The following is a 25,463-nucleotide window of genomic DNA, read 5'->3' as shown; positions in this document are numbered from 1 at the left end:
ATATGGCCCCAGTGGGCATCTCAGTCCTTGTGATATTTGCGTCGGGTTAATGCAGCGATACCGACAGCTGAATCCAGTTTTCTGATCTTCTAAGCCTGGATGTTGATCAGTGTGGTCAGCTGGACCTACAGAAGCCTGTCAGCTTGCAAAAGCAGGGTGAGGAAAGGTGAGCCACAGATGTATCAGCCAGTTATGACCTTGATCTGAGTGATATCAGGGGCCTGTGGCAGCAGACAATTATCACTGTATAGTCCAGTATAGAGGCAAGTTCGTAATGTGCAAGATCAGGTTATGTCAGCAGGGAATTTCAGTGGATCTCAGTTAAAGTGACTGTGTGCTCCCAGCAGGACCCCATGGACGATGCACGACTCCTAGCTGGGATGATCTTTGTTTTGAGCTTTTGCATTTTGTAAGTTTATCTCATAAACTCTGAAAAAATACAGACATATTTGAGCCGATTTACATTCACAAAACACACACCTATTGTTTATTGTATATCAGCTGCCTCTTCTACCGGTTTAAATATGCAACAATCACGGTGCGACTTTGTACACCTACTGAGCATCTGTTTCCTCATCTGGGAAAAATGAACCTCAAATGCATTTCCAATAAACATGAGACTCTATCTTTATAAGCATGAATTCATGATCACAATTCGCCGCAGTATGAATGCCAAACGTTGTGAATATCAGTGTAGGAGGTAAACTTATTGAAGTCAAGTGAAACATAATGAACAAGCGTTTCCAAGTAAAGGTTATTTCCATGAGAGAAATAGTGTTACTGTGGGCAGGTCTGTTTCCATATGCATCTAAATAAGATCTAGTCAGGAAACAGACAAAGCATGGTTATATAGGTTATTGCATCTATAGGCACAGCAAGCAACAGCTTTTAATATGCGTAGTGAGACTTTTAAAAATCTTGTTCTTGAGATGACACTGTTCAAACCGGATGATTTGTGTGGGGCATGTCCACACTTTGCTAAACCATAAGTTACATCCACAGCAGCGGATGCGCTTCTTAAAGACAACCATAGAATCAGCAGGATTCCGCAGAGGATAAAAAATCATAAATAAAATAAGACAAACGACAAACAACAAATCAAGTGTGGCATGTTTTTCCACAAAGTCACACAAACAAGCCACTTTCCTAATGAGGACGTCCCACCGCTTGATAAAATGTCTGTTAAATTAGTCACATCCGAAAACCTACACAACAACTACGAACCACACAACTCGCTCACACATGGCTTGATATTAAACTTTCAGAGCCCAGTGAATTAATGTTTAATCCACGAAGTGTTAGGCAGAGAGAGCAATATGTTCTTTGTCCCCCCCAAGGCTGTTTGGCAGCTCGCAGAAGCTTGAGTCAGGTCCTGTTTACTAGAAGGGGACAGAAGTGGGAGGAATCCAAACAACCCGAGCAGACAGTCTTCCAAGACTATCTTTGTTACCTCGGAGGCAGATTACATCCCGGGACAGCAACTCCTAGAATATGCAAGAAATACGTGTGTATATGGGTTTATACTCTGCAACGTTTGCACACGTTCACACCGAATGACTCTCAAACGGCAGTTGAATACCAAGTGGCTGTCGATGAAGATCACTTTCCTCTATCTGTGGCAATCAGACAGCATAAAGACAACCTTGGCTTGCTGATCTGAGAACTCCAGCATTTGAACCGTTTGATACTCCGCATTCCATGCGAGGTCAATAAAAAGACGTTGAGTAAAGTTTGATAAGATTTATTAAATCAGACAGCTCTTTTCCTTTACCACCATTCATCCTGTTTTTCTCTGTCCATTACAGCTCTCATTTCACTCGTTCTTTTTTTATACTTTCTTTCATCCACGTCCTCTATTTGAGCACAAATACACGCTGTTTCCCTCTTTTTTATCCAGTAAAAGCTTATCTCTAAACGCACACCTTCCTTTCCCAAAAGAACAAAAGACAAAGTTGTAAGAGATTAATTCACAATCATTGTGACTCCCAAAGTACAGTAGTGTCTTGAAAGTAGATTTAATTCCCTCCAGCAGGGGAATCAATGATGTATGAATAAAAGGGAATAAGAAATGCTTGTTTGCTGGAATAAGCTGTCATCTGGTTGAACATGAACGCTGTCACGTCCCAAACTGTAACCGACGCAGCCTGAAGCGGAGCGACTGTTTTTGAGTGATGCAAACAGTAAACAGATCAAGATTTGGGGGAAAAACAGAAGCGAAAAAAAAGAGTCGTTCTTTGATGAGGAAAATATAAGTTAAGAGTTGTCTTATTTGATGAATGTTGCAGATACTAGGGTTTCCATGCGTGATCTTTTGCCAAATATCACAATAGTTGATCATGTGATATTGTCTTGACATTATATGCCATCTATATTGATGTTTAATACAGAGACAGTCGCTTCTGCATTTGTGACATGTGTTTAATACAATGTGTCAGACTGAACTCACATAACACTTGTTTTTATCCACATAAGATTGTATTGTATTATCAGATTTCACCCCTAAAATGATGGCTCTTATAGACGAATATTAGAATAGATTGCTGAACTCACAGTACAGTAGTATTTTACAAGTATCATATCAGCAGCAAGATATTGTACCTGCCAATAAACAGCCATAATGTGGACCAACACAATGGATGAACAACGGACAAAATAAAGAGCTGGTGTGTGCATTTTGTGCGAAATACTTCAAAAATCTCATCAGCACATGTCAAGGACAGAGACAAGTGTGGAATCGTGGTAGTCAACAATATCAGATTGTTATTATTATGGCATTATTAAAATTAACAAACAAGTTATAACTTAATAAAGAAATAAATAAACAAAGAAAGGCTTTCGCAGCACTTTTGCAATAAGACGTTAAGACAAGGTCCAGCGCTCTGATCTCAAATAATGAGATTAAATTTTCAATCCAAGGACGTCGTAGCGCTATTTCAAGTGAAGAAGCCTTTTTAATAGCCAGAGATCTGCACCCCAAATCTCCCATTTTCCATGTGTGCCTTACAAGTGAGCCTTAAGAGGATTACATCTATGATGCTTCATTTTCCGTCTGCGTCGCAAACCATTTACCATTGAGGCTGAATATAGTGCTGAAAATCTGTTAGCCAAGCATGTTTTCTGTGCCTTGTGATCAATAAGGGATAAGAAGCGGGTTTGGTTCTGTGTGAACAATGGGCATGGGGATGTGATTTACTGTCATGGCTGTCGGATTACCAGCTGTAGTTCTAAGAAGAAAAGATTGAAGTCGCCTCACAAAACCATCGCTCTCGATAAACAACCTTCCTGCGATGGTCTTCTGCTTTTACTTTCACCTTAAGCGCTTATCTCAGCTCAATTAGTCTCGAATGGCTCAGTGACCCTGAAAGAAACTGCTGCGCCTAATCTTAACCAACAGTTATTCAAATTAAAGCCACTGAGCGACGGTTTGCCATCCAAACTCCATGACTCTCTCACCCCTATCCATCAATTTCAAAGGCGACCGGCACATTCAGTCATGTTCTGCAGCAGTGGAAAGAGCAGGCCGTGCAATTTTAGCATCTCACAGAGTTGATGTAAACAGCACATGACTTAAAGACCAAGCTCACAGCGTGCAGTACGTTAATCGGCCCGGACATGACTGGTCAAACTGCACAGGGCGACATTAACACTGTTGCACCTTTGAACACAGTCATGTGACCAGGAGAAATGTGTTGAGAGCAGCAGCACAAGTATGGTTGGATCACAGATTGATGCTGAGTCTGTTTGTCACTGAAGTTAATCCGTTGATTTTTAAATGACAGCTGCTGTATCTGTCATAGTTCGTATTCTTATGTGCATTAATTTTGTTACTTCCTGTGTTCCAGTGCCTTGTTTCCTGTTTTCACTTCACTTCCTCTAGCTTAATGCTGCCGATTACCCCGGCAAGGATTTCTACCCTTGAGTTCCAGTCTGCTCTGCCAGATGGTCACTTCGTGTCTGATGGTAAAACTCTCCCTCTCGACCCTCTCATCTCTTGTTATTCCGATTTTGATTCTTCTTCCCGCGTACGCCGATTTTAGTTGTTGTTTCTCATTGCATTCTTTTCATTCCATTGATCGCGTGTGTTATTTTGTACTCGCCTTTTCTGTTTCTCCGCGTTACTGTTCTCCTTGTGTCTGTGTGTGTGTATGTGTAGAACCACCACCGAGCGCTTTAAGTTGTTTGGCCCTGTGAGTTAAGTGTCCAAGTGCATTTCAGTTGTCCCGGTTATTCAGGTTAGAGCTTTGTTCACCAGTTCTGTTTTCAGGTTTTCACCCTTCCCTACATGTGGGTCCTCCTCGCTCCGCTTCTGGTGTCGACATCTTCTTTTGATTTTTACTGTTACTGTTTTATTTGTTATTTGTATTAAACCATTGCTGACTTTTACTCTCGTTGTTCGAGTCTTCTGTAAACCACCGTCGATCTGCAATTGGGTCAGACTCCTTCAGCGATCATGACAGTATCTCCATAACCATCATCTGAATGGCCTCACAAAATGAGTTTTATTTGCTCATGAGAAGTGCTGCAAAGTGGGACGACAGCATGAGCATGAACAATTTGTTTTATTTGGAAAGGTAACCGTAAGCTTTCATTTTGTTACTGTGCTCTGCGTCACCCTGCATTCGCACTGGGCTGAATCCATGGGTCTGTGCTCCGACTGTGAGAAATAGTCGCCAGCAGCCAGTATAAATTGCTGCCATGATTTTAACAGTTTTGTATCCGCCATGGACCCACAGCGCTACCCAACACATTTGTTGAAAATTGGCCCAAAGTTTGAGTCCATAGTTCTGAGCAGGAAACACACTAGATAACTTTGTTGTGGATGGACTTGCCACCCACCTCAACATAATTTGTCCCAAACCTTAAAAATCCAAAGTGTTCCATTTAGATGGCGCTCTGGTGCCTTTCTTTGATGGGTTCTAGGCATGACCAGCAGGTAGAAGAACATAAACCAGATCCCCGATCAAGCCCTTCATATAAATTTCTTAAGTCCAAAACCAACTCCTCCAACAATTCCTTAAGAGAAAAACACTGACAAATTCATGAGTCAGCTAAATGATCACTCTGTTTTCGACTCAGCCACACATCTTCAACAGTTAGTAAAACCGTCAATATTAAAACCCCAGGCCCAGAAGCTGAACAAGACTGGTTATTATGTGGATGCATTCTTTGTGCTGTCTTCTGCTTTTCATACAGCCGCATAAGAGGGCAGGCCAGATATGGAGATGTCTGTGAAGCAGTCATTGTGTCAAAGTAATAATGGTGCGTTTGAGTTATGTGTCTAGGGAACACAGAATGGCGGCCCCCCCCATTACCTTCTCCCAACCATCTGTGCCGCCGCTCACTCCCGGTAATAATGCATCGCTTCTCTCGCTATCTCTCTTTCTGACTTTCCCTGTCGCTCACTTCCTCTTTGTTTCCTTTACCCACACAAATGTTGATTCATTTGTAGGATAGCGCGTGTCTGCGGGGAAACTACTTATCGAGTGTGACAGGTATGATATTAAACTGCCCATGGCCAAAGTTATGCTCACGACAATTCTTCAGACAGGCAAGAAATCATCCGTGACATGTGCAGGAGTGTGCAAGGCAAAGGGGTTTGACACTTTTACATTCTTGGATAATGTTGTCATGATATGGCGGCAGTTTGAGAAGCCAAATTCTGAGAAAGGAAGATAATTATAGACAATGTCAGCAGGCTTCTCCTGATGTAGAGGAGAAGCTACTCGCATGGAAGTATCCTGTTCTTTCACTACCGAAAATATGACAATAATTGTTGAGCTGAAAGTGGTATCCCTCTTCACTTTCACAACTGTTGTCCAAGGGTGTACTCTTCATCCTGTTTCCTCCCAATAATGGTGCCGCCCTTCAAGTCTCCAGCCTCTTACCCCGCATATCACCCCGAAAAACAGTGCGCTATACCAAGATCCCAGGTTCAACATTAGCTCCTCTTCAGTTCCCCGCTTTATTGTCATCACTGACTCATCCAAAAAAGAGCGGAGCGAAAACAGTGCCTTGGGGAGCCCCATTATGACTCAACTAAGGCCTTCATGTTGTTATATCCGACAAATCATTAACCAAACTCCTCTCTTATCTACCAGTTTCACTCCCCCTATTTTGAAAGTTCCCTGTCGAAAGTTTTCAGGGGCAACAAAGTTTATGTTACATAATGTTGCTCAACTTGTGCAGAGGAAGCAATTTGATTTGAAAGTCGAGGTCCCTCCAGGCTGCCTGACACTGGAGAATCATTTTGCAACCAGCTAATTTCACTCAACAGTTCTGTAGCCAGCAGCATTTCAGGCCATTATGTGTAATGTAAAGCAGATAGCGTGCATGTTTGATGAGAGGCTCTGCTATCGCGAGTCCATTTTAAAAGGCTATATTAAGTACATGGAGATGATCGCAGCTTCCATACATCCATTCTTGTTAAAATGACTGTCACAGCGTCTCCTTGTCAGCGTATGTGGTGTGCAGTCATCTGTCTTCCTGGATGATCTGGGCTGGCAGACGCTCTCAATCTCTCTAAGCTCAATTTGATCGCCAAGATAAACAAACCCACAACAATTAAAACAGATATGGGGGTTGACAATATCATTAACATGGGGCCAGCATCACTCTCGGGGCTTCGGGGATGGGTGTAGTCAACAATAAACAAATAATCACACGGGTGGTTGAGCAACAAACAAATTAATTGCGTTTGCAGCAGGAGCAAAAAAAAAAAAGACTCGCCTCGTACTTTACACTCGTCCCCAGAAAGAGCCATTTTGGAAAGTAAATCATTAGTCTCAACTCATTCACTTATTAATTTATCTCGAATGATAAAACACGACTTTGCGAAAACAGCAGAATCTCGGTGGCGCGCTCAGTCGAGCGGTAGATGGTTTTAATTGCCAAAAGTATCTCTATTAGAAAGTCATTTGTTGGTATTGTTTTCATGGAGGGGGGATTCAACTTTGGGATATCACAGACTGGAGTGGTTGAACAAGCATTCGACTCACTTTATCTATTTTTTTTGTGGGGGGAGGGGTAATGATTCTCCTTTTTCTTCTTGGAAAGACTATTTTAAAGTCCAGAGGCCAAACAACATCGGGAAGTCAGCACTCCACTTGAACATCCAGAGGCAAATTTTTGTATAAAGCTGGTTGAAATGCGACTGGAGATGCTCTAGTTGAACTTGAACTTGCTATTGAATTTCATTTTCAGTCTACTGTCTGTTTTTAAAGCTCTTGCAGGCTTTTTTCCTCGCCTTCTCCCCAGTCTATTTTTCCATATAGATGAGTCATGTGCTTAGACTACGTTCTGCCTCAGTGTAACAAATAGGCAGGAGGTCTGTAGCTTGTCTGGAGGTGACACTACGCCCCTAATGGCAGCAGGAACTTGCATCCCTCACTTCCAAGCTTTCTGCAGACGCTGCTCTTCACCTCCTCCATCACTCATCTGCAGCAGATCATATGGTATGTGCAGAAGGTGATTGGCTGCCCCCTTCCAACTCCGCATTACCTGGATGCAACAACAAACAAATCCCCTCCAGCAGAATGTTGAGGCCAGTAAAGACCTGAACCTCCAGCTTCATCAACACTTCCTACCCATCCGCTGTGAACCCCGCGTCGACCCACTACTGACCCTAACTCTTGAACACAACAACAATCCTATTGCACAGTCCACTTTTGAATATTTTTATAAATGCATCATCTGCTGAGAACCAACAAGCAGCCGCACCACCACAGACTGACTGGAAGACTATCATGCATATTCAGCTGCATGAGCAAACAAAGTGTTGCAGCACTCACACTAAATATATTTCATCTGCGCAGCACAGAGGTGACAGTCAATGGGGAGAAGCTTTTAGCATCTTCAGCGATAAGAGCAGAGGCTGTTCTGCCGGATATGTGCCTGATTGCAGAGGTCCGGGTGACCTGAGATTTTACATTTCACACTCTACAATCACAAATGCTGTGATTTTTCTCAGGGATTTTGTGCAAGTGATAATTAAAGATAGAGCAGATTTACAGGATGTTAATGCAAGAATAGGACTGAGTCACTGTTGTACCTGCGAGGAACATTCCTTTCTCTTCCATCCCCTGCATTACAGAAGTTGGCCAAGACATGATGGATTTCCACTATTAATACCGATGTCAAACTTGGCTTTGATTTGGTTGTCAGCCTGGCTACATTGACACACTAAATGTTCACTACAGTGCAGTCCTCCAGCTCCACCCTGCACTCTTTCCTCTTCAGTCCCAGTGCCATCGATCATCAACAATTTTGCCCTCTTGTGTCCTCGAGGGTCGACAGTCTCTGATGGGCATACCCTACATTTCCCTCTGCCAGATCTAGGCCAAAGAGCCACAGCCCCTCCCCACTGGCGCTAGAGACAAATTATGGTGGCGTGGGGGACGGAGTTCAGCACTGGTGAGACTTAACCGGATCCTGCGGGTGACGACGTATCTGCAAGGTCAGGTAAAGTTAGCTCATCCCTCCCCACCATAAAATAAAATAAGAATAAGATGTTTTTTGTAATATTATTAAATTTTCAACTGTATTTATTTCATTTTCTATCCCGGAAAAGACTACATTTTCCTCCTGAGCCGACTGATATACTGTATTTCTCGATGGGTTGTGACGGATTATCACCAAAGTGTAAATATCAGCCCTGTCCTCAGGAGATCACGCCAAAGTCTGGAGCTATTCTCGCTGCTGTTGTCTGGCAGCAGTGTTTGCCACCTTCCCTTCCTTCCCCGCTTCCACCCCTGAAGGCTTCGGCCCCAGCCGGAGAGCCAGGGATCAGGCCAGGCCACTAGAAGAGCCCCCTGGAGGGGTGAAGTGGACCAGGGATCAGCTGGAGCGTATGCTGCTAAATACCCGGGGACGAGGAAAATCATCTAACAGGTTGGGCCAGAGGAGGAGAGGAGGTGGGGAATGTCTCGCAGTTTGTGTGTGTGTGTTGCTGCATTCCAACAAGTAGGTCATTTACAACAGATGGCTAAAAATTCAATAAACATCATTAAATTTCACGTTTTTCCACCCAAAAATGTTCACCACAGACAAGACAGAAATGAACAAAATCATTGAAAAACCATTTTAATTTCTTCCCAACCTCCAAAACAGTCAATCTTTTCACCGATGAAAATCATGTGATTTCAAAGAATCCAGACCAGAGAGCTGCAGGTAAATGGAATTTGTAATTCTTGTAATTCTTAGTTCAGCATGTCCACTTTTGTTTGTGGGGTTTTTAGGTCACCGGGGAAGCGGTCTTACCTGCGCCACTGCTCTCCAGAAGCTCTACTCAGATGCTCTCCTGGATGACCAAGCCACCCTAAGATGCAGTGAACTCCTCCTTCCGAGGCTGAGAGCATCATCTACAAAAAGCAGATATAAGAGAGAGAGATTACCAACGACCAATGCTCTTCAGGGAGTTATCCGAAAAGGAATTACACCATCAAATCCTCCAAAACTCTGATGTACAGTATGTAGTGATGACTTGAAATTAGGCTCATGTAAATATGCGGGAGTCATGATTTTACTCCCCAGAGTCATCAGATGAGTTTCTGAAAAGCTGCTGCAGGGTGGTTGATGCTTTCCTTCATGGCTTTGTGTTGAAGTGAAAATGGAATATAGAAGTTGTTAGAAGTAATCCATCAAACATGGACTATTTGGTTATGAGCTCTGTCCAGAATGATTATTAAACAAACAAAAAAAAAATGTTGTCATTCGTGTGTATAAAAATCTGATGCTGAAGCGGTGAGGCAGGAAATGAATTTGGCCAGAATAAATTATCTCCAAGTCTGAGTATTTTCTTATCATCCTTTTACCTTTAGGTAAAGCAGGTAAGAGGAGAGGGGTTGTGGGATGTTAGGTGGCGGAGAGGTAGGGGGATGGTGGAGGGGGGAGGGCTCATTTCATTTCCTGAAATTTATACTTTGATCTCTAAACATTCTGCACTCCGAGATGAAACTATTCAATTTCACACATTTTAATCATTCAGTGCTGACTTGCTCATGGAGAAATCTTATTTGTGGAAACAGGTCAAGAACGAAAGACTGGAGCGCGTTGAGAGTATGACAGGATTCATTTAAATCAGTACATCAGTCAGTTGTGTGTCAACAAGAAAATGCTTGGGCTGGAGTTTGCTCTATCCTTTTATTCTTTGGAGGAAAAGACACTGCGTAAATACACCAGCTTGAGATCTGCTCTCATGAGTGTAATTCTGCATGGAACACCAAGACAACTGTGACACCAATGTTAACCAGGCGTACTGTTGTACAAAAACATTTCTTATGACAGATTAAATAAAGATAAAAACACTGAAGTTATGAAGGTTAATTGCCTTTTTTCTGAGGGCTGTTGAAGTCCAGTCAGAGGAGGGAGAAATGAAAACAGAACAAGAAATGAAAACATCAAGTGTGCACATGTTGAAGGGAGATAGATAGATAGATAGATAGATAGATGGATAGATAGATGGATGGATGGATAGATGGATAGACAGACAGACAGACCCAAACTAAAGAAAAAACTTTTGCCATTTTATTCAATAAAAATAAAAACAGCCCTCCATTATTTTTCAAGGCTGCAAAGGCAGCAGATGACTTTAATGAATTTTAAAGCAACTGTTGTTCTTTGTGAAATCTCCCTGCCATTAACCTGACAACTATCTTTAATGTTATTTTATTAAACCCAAGAAACATTGTAAAGGACAATGATAGAGAACTAGTGTGTGTGGTGTGTGATATCGCTTTAAATAGAGGGCAACAGAAAATGTTAAAAGAATCATGTTAAGAAAAAAATGTTATCTGATGAATGCTTCACTGACATGATAGAAATGAGAAGGTAGCAGTTGTGGTGGGCTTCACATCGAGCCGTAAAACCAAGCTTGTTCAAACACAATTTCTTAAATCTTCCTTGACCTCAGTGAGATGATCCCTCTGTCAGTTCCGAGACATATCAAGCCTGATCTCCGCCAGGTTTCAAAGAGTGTGTAATCCCTTTCTACACCATTAGTCACATGTCAGAAGACTGATGGTTTCAGACCTAAACCAGGGCCTCACCTGCGCCTCCCGCAGGAACTCTGTACTGAACACTTAACTCAGGGTCGCGCAGCAAGAACAGAACTGACCTTCCAGCAGCCTCAGCCGTCACCCTCCAGGGGACAGTCCTTGGAAGCGGCCGAGCCTCTCTCAACCTCACATCCCCAGATGCTCCGCCGTGAAAGGGGACCGTCCTGCCAGGAACTGTGATTCTGCTAAAAGCGAGGTCGATGTGAAAAGAGGTCTGTAATAAAGAGAGAAACCTTGGTGAGGAAAATGAAAAGCATCTTGTAAAGTTCTGTGCTAAAGTTTACAAAAGCTAATAACTCTGAAGATTCAATGTGATGAACTTTGTGTACAAGTCTTCGACAAGGCTGTCTTTTACACACTCTTTTCTCCCTGAAGCTGTTAAACCAAGCTGTGAACGAAAATATGTGCCTGAAGTGGAATATTTCTATATGTTGGCGCAAAGCTTAAGCTGGAATTAGACAACCTGCGTGCACAGTTGTGTAAAATGCAGAGCGGAAACACAGGTACAAGCAGGAGTCCTTAGTCACTCTCAAAAGATTTTCATGAGAATCTCATAAGACATGAGACTAAAAACCTAAACAGATAAGGCTAGGAAATACAACTTCCGTCTGTTACTAAATAAGATTTTCCCTCTCTAGATGATATAACCTGTGACGTGTATCTGATATTAAAATCAGTCTGTCCGACTGATGCAGATTGAAAAATGCTTGAAAATCTGCATAAAACTCCCGTGACACTGCGGGTGCTAAGGAGGCATTTATGTATATTAACCCTGTAAAGTAGCCTCTTTAAATTCATGAGAATTCAGCACGTTTTTTTTTTTCTCTCCATCGCACCTCTGTGCAGGTGCACGCAGGGAAACACACAGACACACACAAACTAATTTCATCCCACCTTCCACAAACACTCCAGCTTCACATTCGCTCTGTGCTTCAAATGGAAAAGTTTTCCACTTCTCTGCCAAATTTGTGCCCCCATTGTCGACGATTTTCCTTGGAAAAGGGATCTCACGAACACAAACGTCTCCAGTCCTTTCTTTTCATTGTGTAACTTTTCACTTTATTTGCAAGGGTTTTAACAATCTCATTACTGAGTGGGCGTGTTTCCTGCAGCAACACTGACCATTACGTATTGTCGCAAAGGTCGACTTTGTTTGTGGGCAAGAAATAATGAGATACAACATGAAAATAAATAAAGCCCACGACCAAGCAGGATTCTTTTTTTCCCCTTGCATGTTGTGTGACTTCAAGAGCGAGTGCTGTGAGGGTCGACTGCTCTCACTGATAATTACAGCATTGTGTCGTGTGTGGGCCATGAGGTCGCTCTTGTGAGGAGATCCAGTGTGATGCTTTCATGCTGACATGATAATGATACTTGCAAACAAACACTCTGGATATGTCTTTGTCTTATGGGCAAGACAGCCTTAAAAAAAGTATTGCATAAAAGCATAAAGCCATCCCATGTCGGGGGAATTGAGATGCAACTTAATGTCCGTGTTTGTTGCCACAGAATTCTTAATGATATCTCTCTGTTCAAAAGCACAAGAGAAAGGTTTCATGAGTGTGTGTATGTGTGTGAGGAGTCGAGCCTCAGTGACCTTCAGGGACCTTCAGGGAACAGGTGTTGTCAGAAAAGACCCTGTCACACCACATTGAACAGAATCCTCTAAACACACCTGAGATTTGAGAGCAAAGACGGTGAGTGCAGACGGCATCGAAAAGAACACTTTGGATGCAACGACTTTGAAAATGGAAAAATGTTTGAAGCAGGACGTTTGGAAAAGGTGCATTAGAGATTAAGAGAAATCAAACTTCCTCTGTGCAACAATGAGTCCATACATCTGTGATATTAGTTGTATCAGTTAATGATTTATGGCACAGACTCACTCCCATCCTTTTCCAGCATTTCAATTTGCCACACCTTCAGCAAGGCAATCCTTGGCACGGTGCCGAAAACAGGAGCAACTCTTCTTGCTTTCGTGCGGCCATCACATAAAAGAAACAAAAAAAAAACCCTCCAAACTCAGCCCTCCAGCTGGTTCAGCTGCTCACTCTCTTCATGGCTCAACAGTTGATGTCACATCATTGTGGTTTTACCTTCATCTGTGACCAGTATTTTTATTTGCTTTATTGGTTGATCCAGTCTCATGCATTGAGATCACCCCGTTTTCTCAAAGCATCCATCACATGCGTGAGTTGCATCATTTTTCCGTCCAGTTTTGTCTTTACGAAATGGTACATTGCCACACCTGAGGTCACCATTCCATCCAAAGCCAGGTTTGGGGCACCAGTATCACCCAGTCCACCTCAAAATTCTCATGCAACCATTCTAGAATTATCCCTCGACAAGACCACAATGCTTGCTTATGTATAATTTTACTATATCTATATGCTGCACAATATGGCAGATTAAATCCCAGATATATGGCAGAGGGCTCCTGGCTATATAATTATTTACTGATCATTTCGCAAAACCAGATACGTGCTGTGTGTTTGATTTATTCCCAGAGACAAACAAACTGAACAGGAAATGCAAAACAGTTCACATGAGCAGCAACTTCAGATTAACAAAACAAGTTTCTAAAACAATTGGAGAAAAGTTTTTTCTGCCGCTTCCTGGGGTGGGATTTCGCACCACGGACCTGCTTGAATCGACTCCGAAACATCCTCTGGTGACCAAGATACGTTTTATCTCTGCTGGCTGTTCGGCTTCTCCAGCTTCTATTTGCCTTCTAAATAACGTTTCATTGGCAAACAAAACGTAAACATGGCCGAGCCAACACTTCCAAGCTCATTCCAAACACGACACGAGTTCGAACATGAAGCAGTCTTCCTTAAATATAAAGTCCAATTGACTTCTTCAAAAAAGAGCATCGCAAATTTGAACCTCGAGAACTTGACCTTCTTTCATTCTTCAGGTTTTAGCTTTAGCTGAAAAGGTCAGCATTCTACATGACAAAGCTCCGGGTATCTAGATAGTCATCGTGATTCCTTGCATTCCGGTCTGGAAGTGACATCCACTAGAAGTCTGAAATGTTAAAAGGATAACTACAAGTGACCTTTCTGATATCAAACACATTTTTGAACATATACTGCAGTAGATAGTTTTCTTATAAGGTTATTAGTGATATTAATACACCTGTGAACTCTGAAATATGTTGGGAAACTTTATGTTTTCAAAACTTCTCTGTCGGAAACAAAGGAAAAGAAAAGGTGTGAAACCACTTCACAATAGTTTAGACCTCTATCTATAAATCCTCCACTGAAAGAGAAGCAATGAAAAAGTCTAATAACAGACAACCTCCAGCTCTTCTCTGGAAAAAAAACTATACGAGGTAAAGCTGCAAGTCAGCAGACATCTCTTTCTTATAAAGTCCACAACCTTCACATAGTGCGGCGGCCTCACTTTTTGACTGGAGGATCTCCAGAGGAGACCCACCCCTTAGGCCATAGAACACTCAACAAGGAAAAAGAAAATGCAGTCTCTCCAGCCCCTTCTATGTTTTATCATACTTTACTTACTCCCAATATTTAGTATTTCATGTGCTATTGTCTATAAAGTGTTTTCAAGCAAATGTTCTGAGCTCCGTTTGAGCAAAATGAATCATCATTAGCAAGCCATTGTTCCTGCTGCCAGGGCTTATGAGGAGGACAACAACCTGTCAGCAGCAATAAGAAGGCTCTTAAAACATTTAACACGACGTGCCAAAAGTCCTTGAACGCAGATTAGTGCGTAATAGAATTGCCATTCACGTTCTCTCTATTGAGTGAGTTGGGTTTGATGAGTTGTGCATCCGAGCACAGGTGGTCTGTGGGGGAAGCAGCCAAGCTTCTGTTGAATCTGCGTCGAGAATCAGGCTCAAGTTTAACAGCCATACTCAAACATTTATCAAGACTTTTAGAGACAGGAAGATCAATGTGTGTAAGATGCAGCGACACATGACTGACCTCTTAATATCACTACTATCAAAGTGGGACTGTGCAGTACAGTAGCAGACATAAAACAAAATTCTGACTATTATGATAATAACTTCTGTGCCTCATTTCCGGAAAGGCTCCATAGTCAGATAAGATCTTTCAATTCCACCTGCTTTTTTTGAGTTTGAAAACAGTGCAGTATCCGATAGCAAATCCAGTGTGTCCAATTTGAAGTCCAGTTATTATTGTTGCTTCCCAGTTCTCCAATCTGTCAATCAATACTGCTGTAAAAGGTGGTATGAGTGAGGTCCAAAATGAGCTGCCACATTTTTCAGATGTGTATCTAAATTAAACTCATTCCTCCTGTGAGTGGAACTGCTTTCAGAGCGCTTCAAAGCTGATTCAGAGTCTGGATGCATCTCTAATATAATTTGGGAAATAATACAGAGAGCGAATGGCTGGAGTGATGATGGAAGGACCTCCTTAGTTCCATATCTACATGCATTCCATACATCTGGATTCTTTACTGCAACACCACAGCTGTATGTTCAAGAGCGATTTTGTCTGTTTATTGATTTATTTATATTGTAGCTCCCCATTTAACAGACATCTGACGATTGTTTAAATTTACCTTGTTGAGTTTTTCATCGCATAGCAGCACTGTTTCAGTACGAGAAGCACATAGATAATGATCATTTAAACCCCAACATTCTTCATGTTTTCCTTTTGCAGGGTGCATTTCTGGGTTTTTTGAGGACTCACTTTAATCTGGATTTGAGAGCTGATCTTAAGTATGTGTAATCTCCGTGGTTTAGAAGAGCAATTCTGGTGAAAGAATGTACTCCTTATGCTACACACTCATTTCAAAAGGTAATTATCACAAGCTGCGGGATCTAAAAGGCACCGTGTTGTAAACCAATTAACTTAAGTATGGCTAAGAAAAGGCTTGGTATAAATCCTTTAATCCTTAAAAGTATTATATATTTGCAACTTGTTTTAAGAGACTTGAGAATGCAGCTTTCTTCTGTAATCCAGTGCAATAAAAGTTTCAGCTTTAGGGCGTTAAAGCTTTTCCAGGAGATACAGTATGTAAACTTTGCCCTCAGTGTGGAGATCAACCACCAAGTCAATGTGCTGCGACAACATGACCCAGTCAAAAAAGATAAGATCCTCACAAGATTTCATTTTTAATTTCTTCTATTTCTTCTCCCACGCGTGATCGGATGTATCAACTGGGATCATCAGGTGTTTCAGGTCTTTAGATACTTAAGGTTAACAAGGTCCCACGAGGATGCAGGATACGCGTATTACGGTTTCTTCGGGGCCATTTCATTTCTACACACAGACCTGTTGAGGTCAATATTGAAAAGGAACTCATAAAAAAGGTCTATATCTCTCACTTTGTGACATTTCTTAAGCTTCTTTTTGGCGTCTTAACTCACAGTATTTTGGTATTTGCTTGCTATACGAGTGATACTTCATGGAGTTTCCTCCTGCAGGAGGTGCAGTGCACATGTCGCACCCATTCCAAACTTCAAGAATCGCAGAATATGACTTTGAAGCCCCCCACAAAAATCTTGCTACCTTATATTAATCACCCACTCTCATCTCCTATTCACTGGGGGAAGAATAATCTAGTGATAGATTTATTTAAAAGTGCAACCACTGTTCGGATAATTAGCTCCCTCTTCAGTTGGAAAAATCCAATTAAGTGGATCTATAACCTCGGGTCACTTTTTGAACAGCCACAGGCAGGAGTAATAGTATGGTGGCGCCTAAAACGCTCTCCTGAGATGTTTGAACGTCCCTCATATGCAAGTGATTATCTTTCATATATAACGCCGACATCTTCTACAGTTGAATTTTAACAACAGCACTTTCTGGATCGATAGTGCCGTCCCGACGGTGACCTCAGAGTCAGTCCCTCTGTGTTTACCAGGCTCTAAATGTTCGCCGCTGCGCAAGTGTCTCAATTATCGCCGATGCTATCGCAGTGTAACTGCTAGTGGGGCGTTTGCTAAGTGGGTCATTGGTGTTGATTTTTTTAGGGGGTTAATGTGAAGTGTGAGCTAATCCACTTGCCACTCAATAGCACTAACAGCGCATGAAATCTCTTTTGTTGGTAAACCCAGAGCTCCTGGCCATATCTAAAATTGATCACTGTTCCTTGTGACTTCCTCTTGTCAGGGGGCTTTTCGTGGAGTATTGACAGACATCTCCCCTTTGGGGAAATCGGGGCGTGAGCGATAAAGGACGAATGAGGAGGTGAGCAATCTTTCTGTGTGTTGCTTAATAGATTTATAACTTTGCTATCTAACTGCCCCAAATTGAAAAACGGAAATGCCTGTCAGAATGCGCAGCGTTTATGATTCAATCCAGCGTCATGGAGGAACAAAGATGTAAGAGTGCAATAGAGCTTGACATTTTCTGACTTTAATATCCTGGTATGCACATCTATTATCATCAGACCCTTTCTGATCTGGTCGTGGTTGCCCACAACTTCGGAACCCCAGGCGCCAATTATAGCGGAAACTTTTTATTGAGACAGTATTTTCCAAGGAACAGCTGCGCCTTCTGTGCAAAGTTTTGAACATGTAAAAGCTTGGACATCAGTGTAGGGATCATGCTGTTCTTGTTTAGTAGCCATACTGCTGCAGATACTCCTGCATATGCATGGCAAGTTTAACCCCTTTAATGAGATATTTTCCATCCGAAATGTCTGCAATTGCATGATATACGTTTTTTTTTTCTTGCGTGAGAACATTGCCTGATGGCAGCAACAACTTCATTGCCAGCAGCCTTTCAGAAGGAGCTGGCACTGTTCTCCATCACAGAAGAAGCAGTGAAGAAAGCCAAACAGGACGTCGGCTCAGAAAAAAAAGAGAGAAAATGTGCAACCCATTAGATCACTACTGAAGTGAGTATAATTGACTGACTGACTTTGATATTCTGGCAAACACGTAAAGTGACTAACTTGCTGTTGTATGCTGATGGGTTTTTTTCTGCAAAGAAGATTTGTATGTATTTTAGTTGCGAGCAGAGTAAAGAGATGGACACCATTAGAAGAAAAAATGTAAAAATGTATTATGTCCACAAAAATGAATTATTAAACTATGATTTCAAATAATATAAAAATAATATTTCAACTAACCATTAAGATCTAGTTGGTGCTTTTATTTGATCCTGTCGTTCCCTTGTGTCTCCTCCCTCCACCTGCTCCCCTTTTTCTTTGGAGTTTTGATACAGACAAGGCAGACACTGGTTTGATACTAGCAGCAAGTCGCCAAGTCGCGAGATGGCTAGTGCCGTCGTGTGGGTCAGAAGTGGACACATCCTTCTAATATAGAGCATCATAACTCTACAAAAGAAGAACTTTTCCACTGTTTCCTTTTCTCTTGTCTGGTACTTTCAGGTCAGATTTTTAATCACTTGTCTTTTAGTTTTTCCAGCTTCTCTAGCGGAGTTGTCTGCCCCCTCTGGCATATTTGTTTGTAAAGATGAAGCTCCATATTTTCTTGAGGTTATGTTGGTCAAGTGACGCGTCAATTTAAAGAAACAACAGAACCTTGTTTTTGAGTTCGATTTTTTTTTTTTCCCTGCCACTTTCTCCCTGTTTTCCCGACGGTCTCGACAGATGTTTCTAAAGTTACTGAAATGAAACATTTCTGGAGCATTCCCCATATTTCGGCAGAGTTTAAAATAACACGGAAAGAAACAGGAAGTCATGTGGCAGCTCTGAGCGGCAGGCACCTGATGGCTGCATGTCAAACCTTCACACATCTGTCAGCTTCTCAGTATGTACCTTTCTGCTATCTTATCTCCATTCGGCCACGTTTCTGACTATGATCAATCAGCATCAGCGTTCGCAAGACTCCCTCTCCCCGCGCCTCCCCCGTCTCTCTCCTCCACTGATCACTGGCAGGCTAAGAATCTCTTTCCGTGCGCGGGGTGAGCAGCTGCATGGCTCTGTGACACATGACGAGTGCTTCAGCTCTGATCCATTTCCCACAAAGAATCATTAGCTGCAAAAAACGCAGCTGTGTCGCTCAGGTTCACAGCTCAATCGCGACAATTCATCTCTCTGGCGTCTTCCTAAAAGCCCGGAGTCAAGCGGAACATCACTCGCCAACGTCTTTTCCCTCGCAAGCACTTTTCCATTAGCCGTTTATTTATTTCATTCCGTAATGAGCTGACCTTAACCAGCGCTGACAGCGCGTCTTGCGTCTGGTCTTCCTCGTCACTGTCACTACACCGACCTCTTCCCAGGTGACAAGCCGGCATCTAAATGGGGATGTGAGAGGCTGCTGAGCTATGTTTAACTAGGAGGGCACCTACAGAGACAGACTTGGCTTCAAATATTCTCCCCTGCCTCTCAATTGTTCTTGAAGACGGCTGATTGTGGAGAGATTTGGGGTATGGAATGAAAGCTACGTTGTCAAGCTGTCGGTTTCCCTGCCTGACACACACTTAGAAGTTGAGTAGGTGCCACGGGGGGAGCTCCTGTGATGTTACAGACAATTGCACAGCTCTGCTTTCCAGTGTCATCCATCCCGCTGTTCATAAAGACTCTGTGACCTGATCGTGATTCCACTGGGAGACAAGGGACTTGATGTGCAATAGCTCCTTTACACAGACAGAAAAAAAAAGTCCCAATTTTCTAAATAAACAGAGCAGCGAGATGATACAGCCATGCCTGCCAGCAATCTAGCCTCTTGTTGGAATCCTGAATTACTCGGCGGGCTCAGACAGGAAGTTGTGGCGGTCATCTTGTCATGGAATCTTCCCGTCGAACGTAGCTCCCAGTGAAAAAGTAATGATCCTCCTGGTCGAATTAGAACGATGAAACCATTTATTGTGTAAACACAGATTGCGCTGAACTTTTCAAATCTCCAGCGAACTGAGATGGCAAACACTAATGAACAATTTATCTCGATGAATTCATTTGTTTCTCATTAGTCAGCACTGGAGTCCGTGTTTTGCATGTGCATTGTGCGGGTGGCTCTCGGGAGTATTGGCAGAAACCAGGCACATTTTCCAGCTCGGCTTTTTATCAGCAATGCCGTTTGACAAAATGTCTCTTCGCGCTACGGTTGAATAAGTAACAAGTGATGTGCCTCTGAAATATAAATCGTTCGCGAGACTGTGTCACCAACATAGTTATTCAAACCTCACCGCTGTCGCCCGAAATGTGTAGAGGATATCTGGTGAAGGACAACAATTCTAAACTTGTGCCTTACTTACTGATGTCTGATCGCAGAAGCCCATCTGACGGTGCCTATTCAAAAAGAGTTGCTAACTGGCATTAAATTTTTAAACTTCGATTGTTGCAGTGCATTATGGGACTTCAATTTTCAGTCGCAGGCCATTCAGAAAAGCCTAAGAAATTTTGTTGTGTTCGAATTGTAGCAGCAGCCATTTTAGATCTTCATTTTACTTTGTTGTTTTACTTTATTTTATATTATGTTTATTTTAGTCCCATTGTTAAATTTATTTAATGCGTTTTTTATTCTGCTTTTTAATATTTATTCATATACATAATTTCTCACAGAGTTCCATTAAAATGTACAGTATGTTTACTGTATTTATGCTTCTTATTTGAATTAATATGACAAAAATATTTCATTATTTCATTACTGTTGTAATTATTTTATTAACAATTTGACCAAGCCCCTCACAGCAGTGGCAGTAGGGGGGATGCCCTCGAGGGTCACACATTCCTGGTTTCAAAATGAAAGATAAGTGTTTGCATCAGCTTTGTGGGGGGAAAAAAGTGCTGACCTGTTCAGCCTTCATTCAACTGCTTAATGACTTGCAGTCATCCATGACCATATTTTCAGGACAATACATAATGGATATATCAATACCACAGTTGCTTAGGAGCCATGTGACTGCCAGTAACAATGGTCTTATATATGAAATCAATAATCAAGAAAAGCCTGCTCAAAGGATATCCAGATAACATTTGATAAAAAAAATAAAAAATTCAGATACGATTAAGAATTGTTATGAGAGGATATTATTCATATAATAATGTGAAAAGGAGCGCCTCAGGCTTCAAATCTAGGTGTTTTTTCTCTTGTGTATCTGTTATATTTAAATGTAGTCCACACTAACAAAAAGGGGTCCCATTGTGTGTCACTTCTGAGGCCATAAGTACATTCATCAAATTGCACAGCAATGTGTACATTAGCATCTAGCTCGGAAGTTTACATCTGAATGGCTCTTCATTTATTCTCGGTTCAGTCTGGCAACCTTGAGATCAAGGAAGTGCTTTTCCAAGAGGGACCGGAGTCAGAGCTGCATGTTTAATCATATGCATATGATTATACAGGGAGCATGAAAATATTTGCTTTATCTTGGGCTGTCACAAAACCACTAACAGGAAGTGTCTGCGAGCATATTCAAATATATATATATTTTAAAACTACTGTGCAGGCACTTGTCGGTGGAGACATGAATTTGCTTGTGATCATTTCTTTCCATCATGAACACTGGCGACGCCTCTCCCAAAATGCTCTACCCCAAACCTTCTTCCCTCCCTCGGAAGCAAACCTTTGATCAAAAGTTTCATCCCTCTTATTTATTTCTGCATGCCGATGACTTAAAAGTGCGCGTCTGCTCTTTTAAAACCTTCAAAAGAACCTTTTGTAGGACTTGGCATTTTAGGTTTATGTGATTTACCCCAGAAGAAAATCTAAAACAAATCAATTTTAAACCAAACACCACAGACATATTGCATCTCTTCTCAGATAATGCCACCGGGTTATTGGGCGGTGTAAGGTAATATTTCATAAGCTGAGGCAGCAGGTTGGCATTTATGTGGTCTGTTTGAGCTGGCAGAATTACTTTTAGGATCACGCTGGTGTATAAATACGCACCTTTACAGACCCTAAAAACCGGTATGATGAGATACATCCTGCTTTTTTACACTGAACCTTCCACCTCTCTTTTAGTTTTTACCTGTCAAATATTGTACTTGTATTGAATTCCTTATATGGTGACGGGGGAATCTTCAAATCGCATTCACGCATGAGGAAGATTACGTCTCGGCAACAGAGTCTTAATTTCAACCCAGCAGCTTGTTTGCCCATCTGTGTCTTTCATGTCATTCATTTAGTTGTTAGTTTTAGCTTTGTCAGATACAGTTGTTCGAATACGCCTGAGAACCCTGTCGTTCACCAGCCTGAGTTGTCATGACTAGTCTCCATTTTTTATTCAATCTAAATGTTGCTAACTTTGCTTCTGTAGCGTTTGTGACCGCCTGTTCTCGTCACCCCTTGTCACGGTGTTTGTGTTGCTCTGCTGCCTCTGGATCTTTATCCGTCAAAGAGCCATGACCTACTTTTGAAAGTAAGAAGCATAAGCGTCGCCTCAAAAACTGTTGGACGCTTCAGGATGTTTTGAACTGAAGATGTTGAGGGCTGTCAAGGCTGAACTTCTTAAATGCTAGCGGAATATCAGCACTGCCAGGGCTATAAATTAAATTGTGTTGACACCGCGACGGAATCTCTGTAACACGCCAAAACAAAAATGATGAATGAGTGAATGACGGGACAATTATAGTGTTATACCATCTCTGAAACAAGAGGTTGAATGGCATTCCTTTCGCCCTCACCCCCTGGCTGAAGTGTTTTTGGCTCCTAAGTGGAATCATCGACACACACTTGTTGTAACGTGTAAACTAGCAGGAAGGCTCCACAGATTCAAGGGCTAAAGCTATTTCTCCTCAACAGACTGAATGAGTCAGTTTTCGATGACATTGTTTAGAGTACAAATACAAACATATACAATAGGAATGCAAAGTGTTTCCCCTGGCTCTTTAATGTTTGGACAGACAGTAGCACAAACACACAACCACCCATTGTGCAGTACATCATCTAATTGTCCTTGCCAACCAAAATGATTTCCTCTTCTTCAACTGCAATGTAGTGAGAGAGTGACTCTGTATAGTGAATCGGAAAGGACTTTGGAATGAGATGATTTGAAGTCGGCAAGCAGAAACCCTCAATAAAGTGTCTCATGCACCATCTAGTCTATTGATGTTGCCATTAACCAACCAGCTTCTCTGGCCCATTTATCTCCATCTTAGTTCGACCAACTAAACTCAATTTCTACCTTCAAAAGTAGCCTAAAATGAGTCCCATGATGCCACTTCTAGAAGGGCACAGCGTAAAGCCAGCTAAGGCGGAGTTCCGACGTCAACACCATTGAAGTATACCTCATTATACCGGAACTATTGTGAAAGTACTACATGAAGAATTCGACCAGCCTCAGCACAGGTCATTATGAATCGAAGTCTGTCGGCAGAAGACGAAGTCGGGTCCATCTGCCGCTCACTTGCAAACTCTTACCCAATTATATTTCCGAGGTTGGATCGGAGGAGCGCAGAGAAGAATCTCCGCATGTCAAGGTTTTTTTTAAATGAGACCCGGAGCCAAACAAAGCATCGTCTGGGGCTTGATAATTGACAAATCAGTCATTATCAGCTACACGGAGGAATTCCTCAAGCATTCGGAAAGTGTCTCTCCTGACAGCATCTGACAGCTCGTCTGTGCATGTTTTACACTGCGATTAATACAGGATTAATACAACACGCCGGTGCTTTTTCAACGTTAATCAGGACACCTATTCTGCCTTGATCACTCTGCTGAATTGAAACAGTTTCGCCTCGAGGGTTCTCAAGGAAGTTCAGGCCCAGGGGCAGATTTCAAGCTATTTCCCTGCCAAAATGTCACTTTCTACAACCCATAATTCAGACTGAATTTCACACCAATATGCATCACTTTTTAATCATCATAATGCAATGAGATCAGCCATTCGTGACTGTTTAATTTCAGACAGTTTAGATCAGGGGTCTCAAACTCCACTGAGTCTAATAGTGACATATGCATTTAGAAATGGGGCTGTTCTTGTCTTTCTATGGTCTTAGTTTTTGGTTATCTTTGGTGTATGAATGGATCCATACTGGTTTCTTCTTCACTACAATTCTTGTTTTACATTACATTCACATTTACATGAACTGAATCATGAAATCAGCTACAGCGTCAAAGCAAAATGATGAGCAACATCTTAAAACTACCGACTATCCTGCATTATGGAGCCATCAACCTCCTTCTGTTTGTGGGTGAAATCTAATCTTGTTGCAAAGGTAAATCTTCAATGAGGTTATTTGCGGTGTTCCGTTGGCATTAGGTTGAGTTCAAGGTGATAAGCACTTGCTTCCCACGTTGCAGAAGATGAGAGAGCCTGAGTGTTTTCTTACTATGGAGGTGGTAACTATTGCCTGTGAAGTATCACTGGTACAATGCCTGCACTCTAATGGAGTTCTACAGGGTGAACATCAGTGGTCCTCAACTGGTGGGTCTGGATCCTATAGAAGGTCGCAAAGTCACGTCTAGTATGCCTATTCCAGGGCAAAACATGATCTACTTTTCTGTTATTCAGTCATGTTAGGTTCAGATCAGGACAAGGAGAGGAATGTATTCCGATAGAGGTTGTACTTGTGTTTCTTTATCATTGTATTCACTTCCGTTCTTACAAAGAGTTTCTTGGCAGGAAAGTGAACAGTTGCCGAACGAACAAAGCAGAGCTGCTTTATTCGAGAAAAATAGTTAACAAGGCTCTTTGAAAAAAAAAAAAAAAATGTAAATAAGCAGCACTCTATGAATAACATTTGCTTCATAATGACTTCAGACTCTCGACACATTAAAGATGACCTTTATATTGCTCGCTGTTTTTCCTCTTTCCTGTATTCATCAGGTAATTATCATCAATTACGAGCCGCAGTTTGGGAAAACTGTACTAATTTATATCCAAATATCTTGTTTACGCTGTTTTTCTTTCATATTTGAGCCTTTTACCCGGAGACTTTGTCAACAAATGAATGCTCGGAATTAATCACAAAGAATTAGAATAATGCACCACTAAGAGATTCAGAATAATTACAATAAATGGCTTTTACCATTGTACTATGCTACAAATGGGACAGATGTGGAGCAATTTGCTGGTTTTGTGATAAGGAAAAGTTTGTTAAGGGACTGGCTTCTGGCTGGATTGGATGCTGCGACAGGGATACCTGTGTTTAACATAATCAGAGTTTTATTTGAATTGTTTTTTATGTTACTTGTATTGATTTGAAGCCCGATTTTCAAGGTTGGGTTAGATTATGTTCCACTGTCTCTGTACGAAAGATTTGCTGAATCGAAGGATAGGAGAGTTTTTTGTTTTTGTTTTTTTTTAAGTTTAAAAATCATCTTTGTGTCTTGGTAATTGAGATGATTTTTAAGATTTATTTTTGTTAAAAAATAAATTTATAAATCGCAAGACCCTGAAAGTCGTGTCCCATGTGGTCTGTAATCACTCTGCCTCTCTTGTGCGCAACCTTAATTCTGAACCTGTCATTTATGAAGTGTTCCCCATGGCTGACGCACTCACTGCGTGTACAGTAAATTGATGTTATCCTGTGCTGCAGCTGGGTCACCTTGCAGGTGCACTT

General features: G+C 41.8%; 1 protein-coding gene across 3 annotated transcripts in view; it reads right to left on the bottom strand.

Moving 5' to 3' along the window:
- Positions 1-25,463, bottom strand: part of LOC128749131 (cadherin-4-like) — a 247,847-nt gene that overhangs the window by 190,460 nt on the left and 31,924 nt on the right. For all 3 annotated transcript variants that reach the window (XM_053848402.1, XM_053848404.1, XM_053848403.1), the window contains 2 exons: positions 11,111-11,265; positions 9,256-9,356 (listed from right to left, as the gene is read on the bottom strand). The gene's annotated coding sequence lies outside the window, so the exon portion shown is untranslated. The remainder of the gene's footprint in view (positions 1-9,255; positions 9,357-11,110; positions 11,266-25,463) is intronic.

The sequence above is a fragment of the Synchiropus splendidus genome, chromosome 18 (genome assembly GCF_027744825.2).
Source record: "Synchiropus splendidus isolate RoL2022-P1 chromosome 18, RoL_Sspl_1.0, whole genome shotgun sequence".
Classification (NCBI taxonomy): domain Eukaryota; kingdom Metazoa; phylum Chordata; class Actinopteri; order Syngnathiformes; family Callionymidae; genus Synchiropus; species Synchiropus splendidus.
Note: the sequence above shows the minus strand (reverse complement) of the source record. Positions and strands in the feature narration are given on the sequence as shown.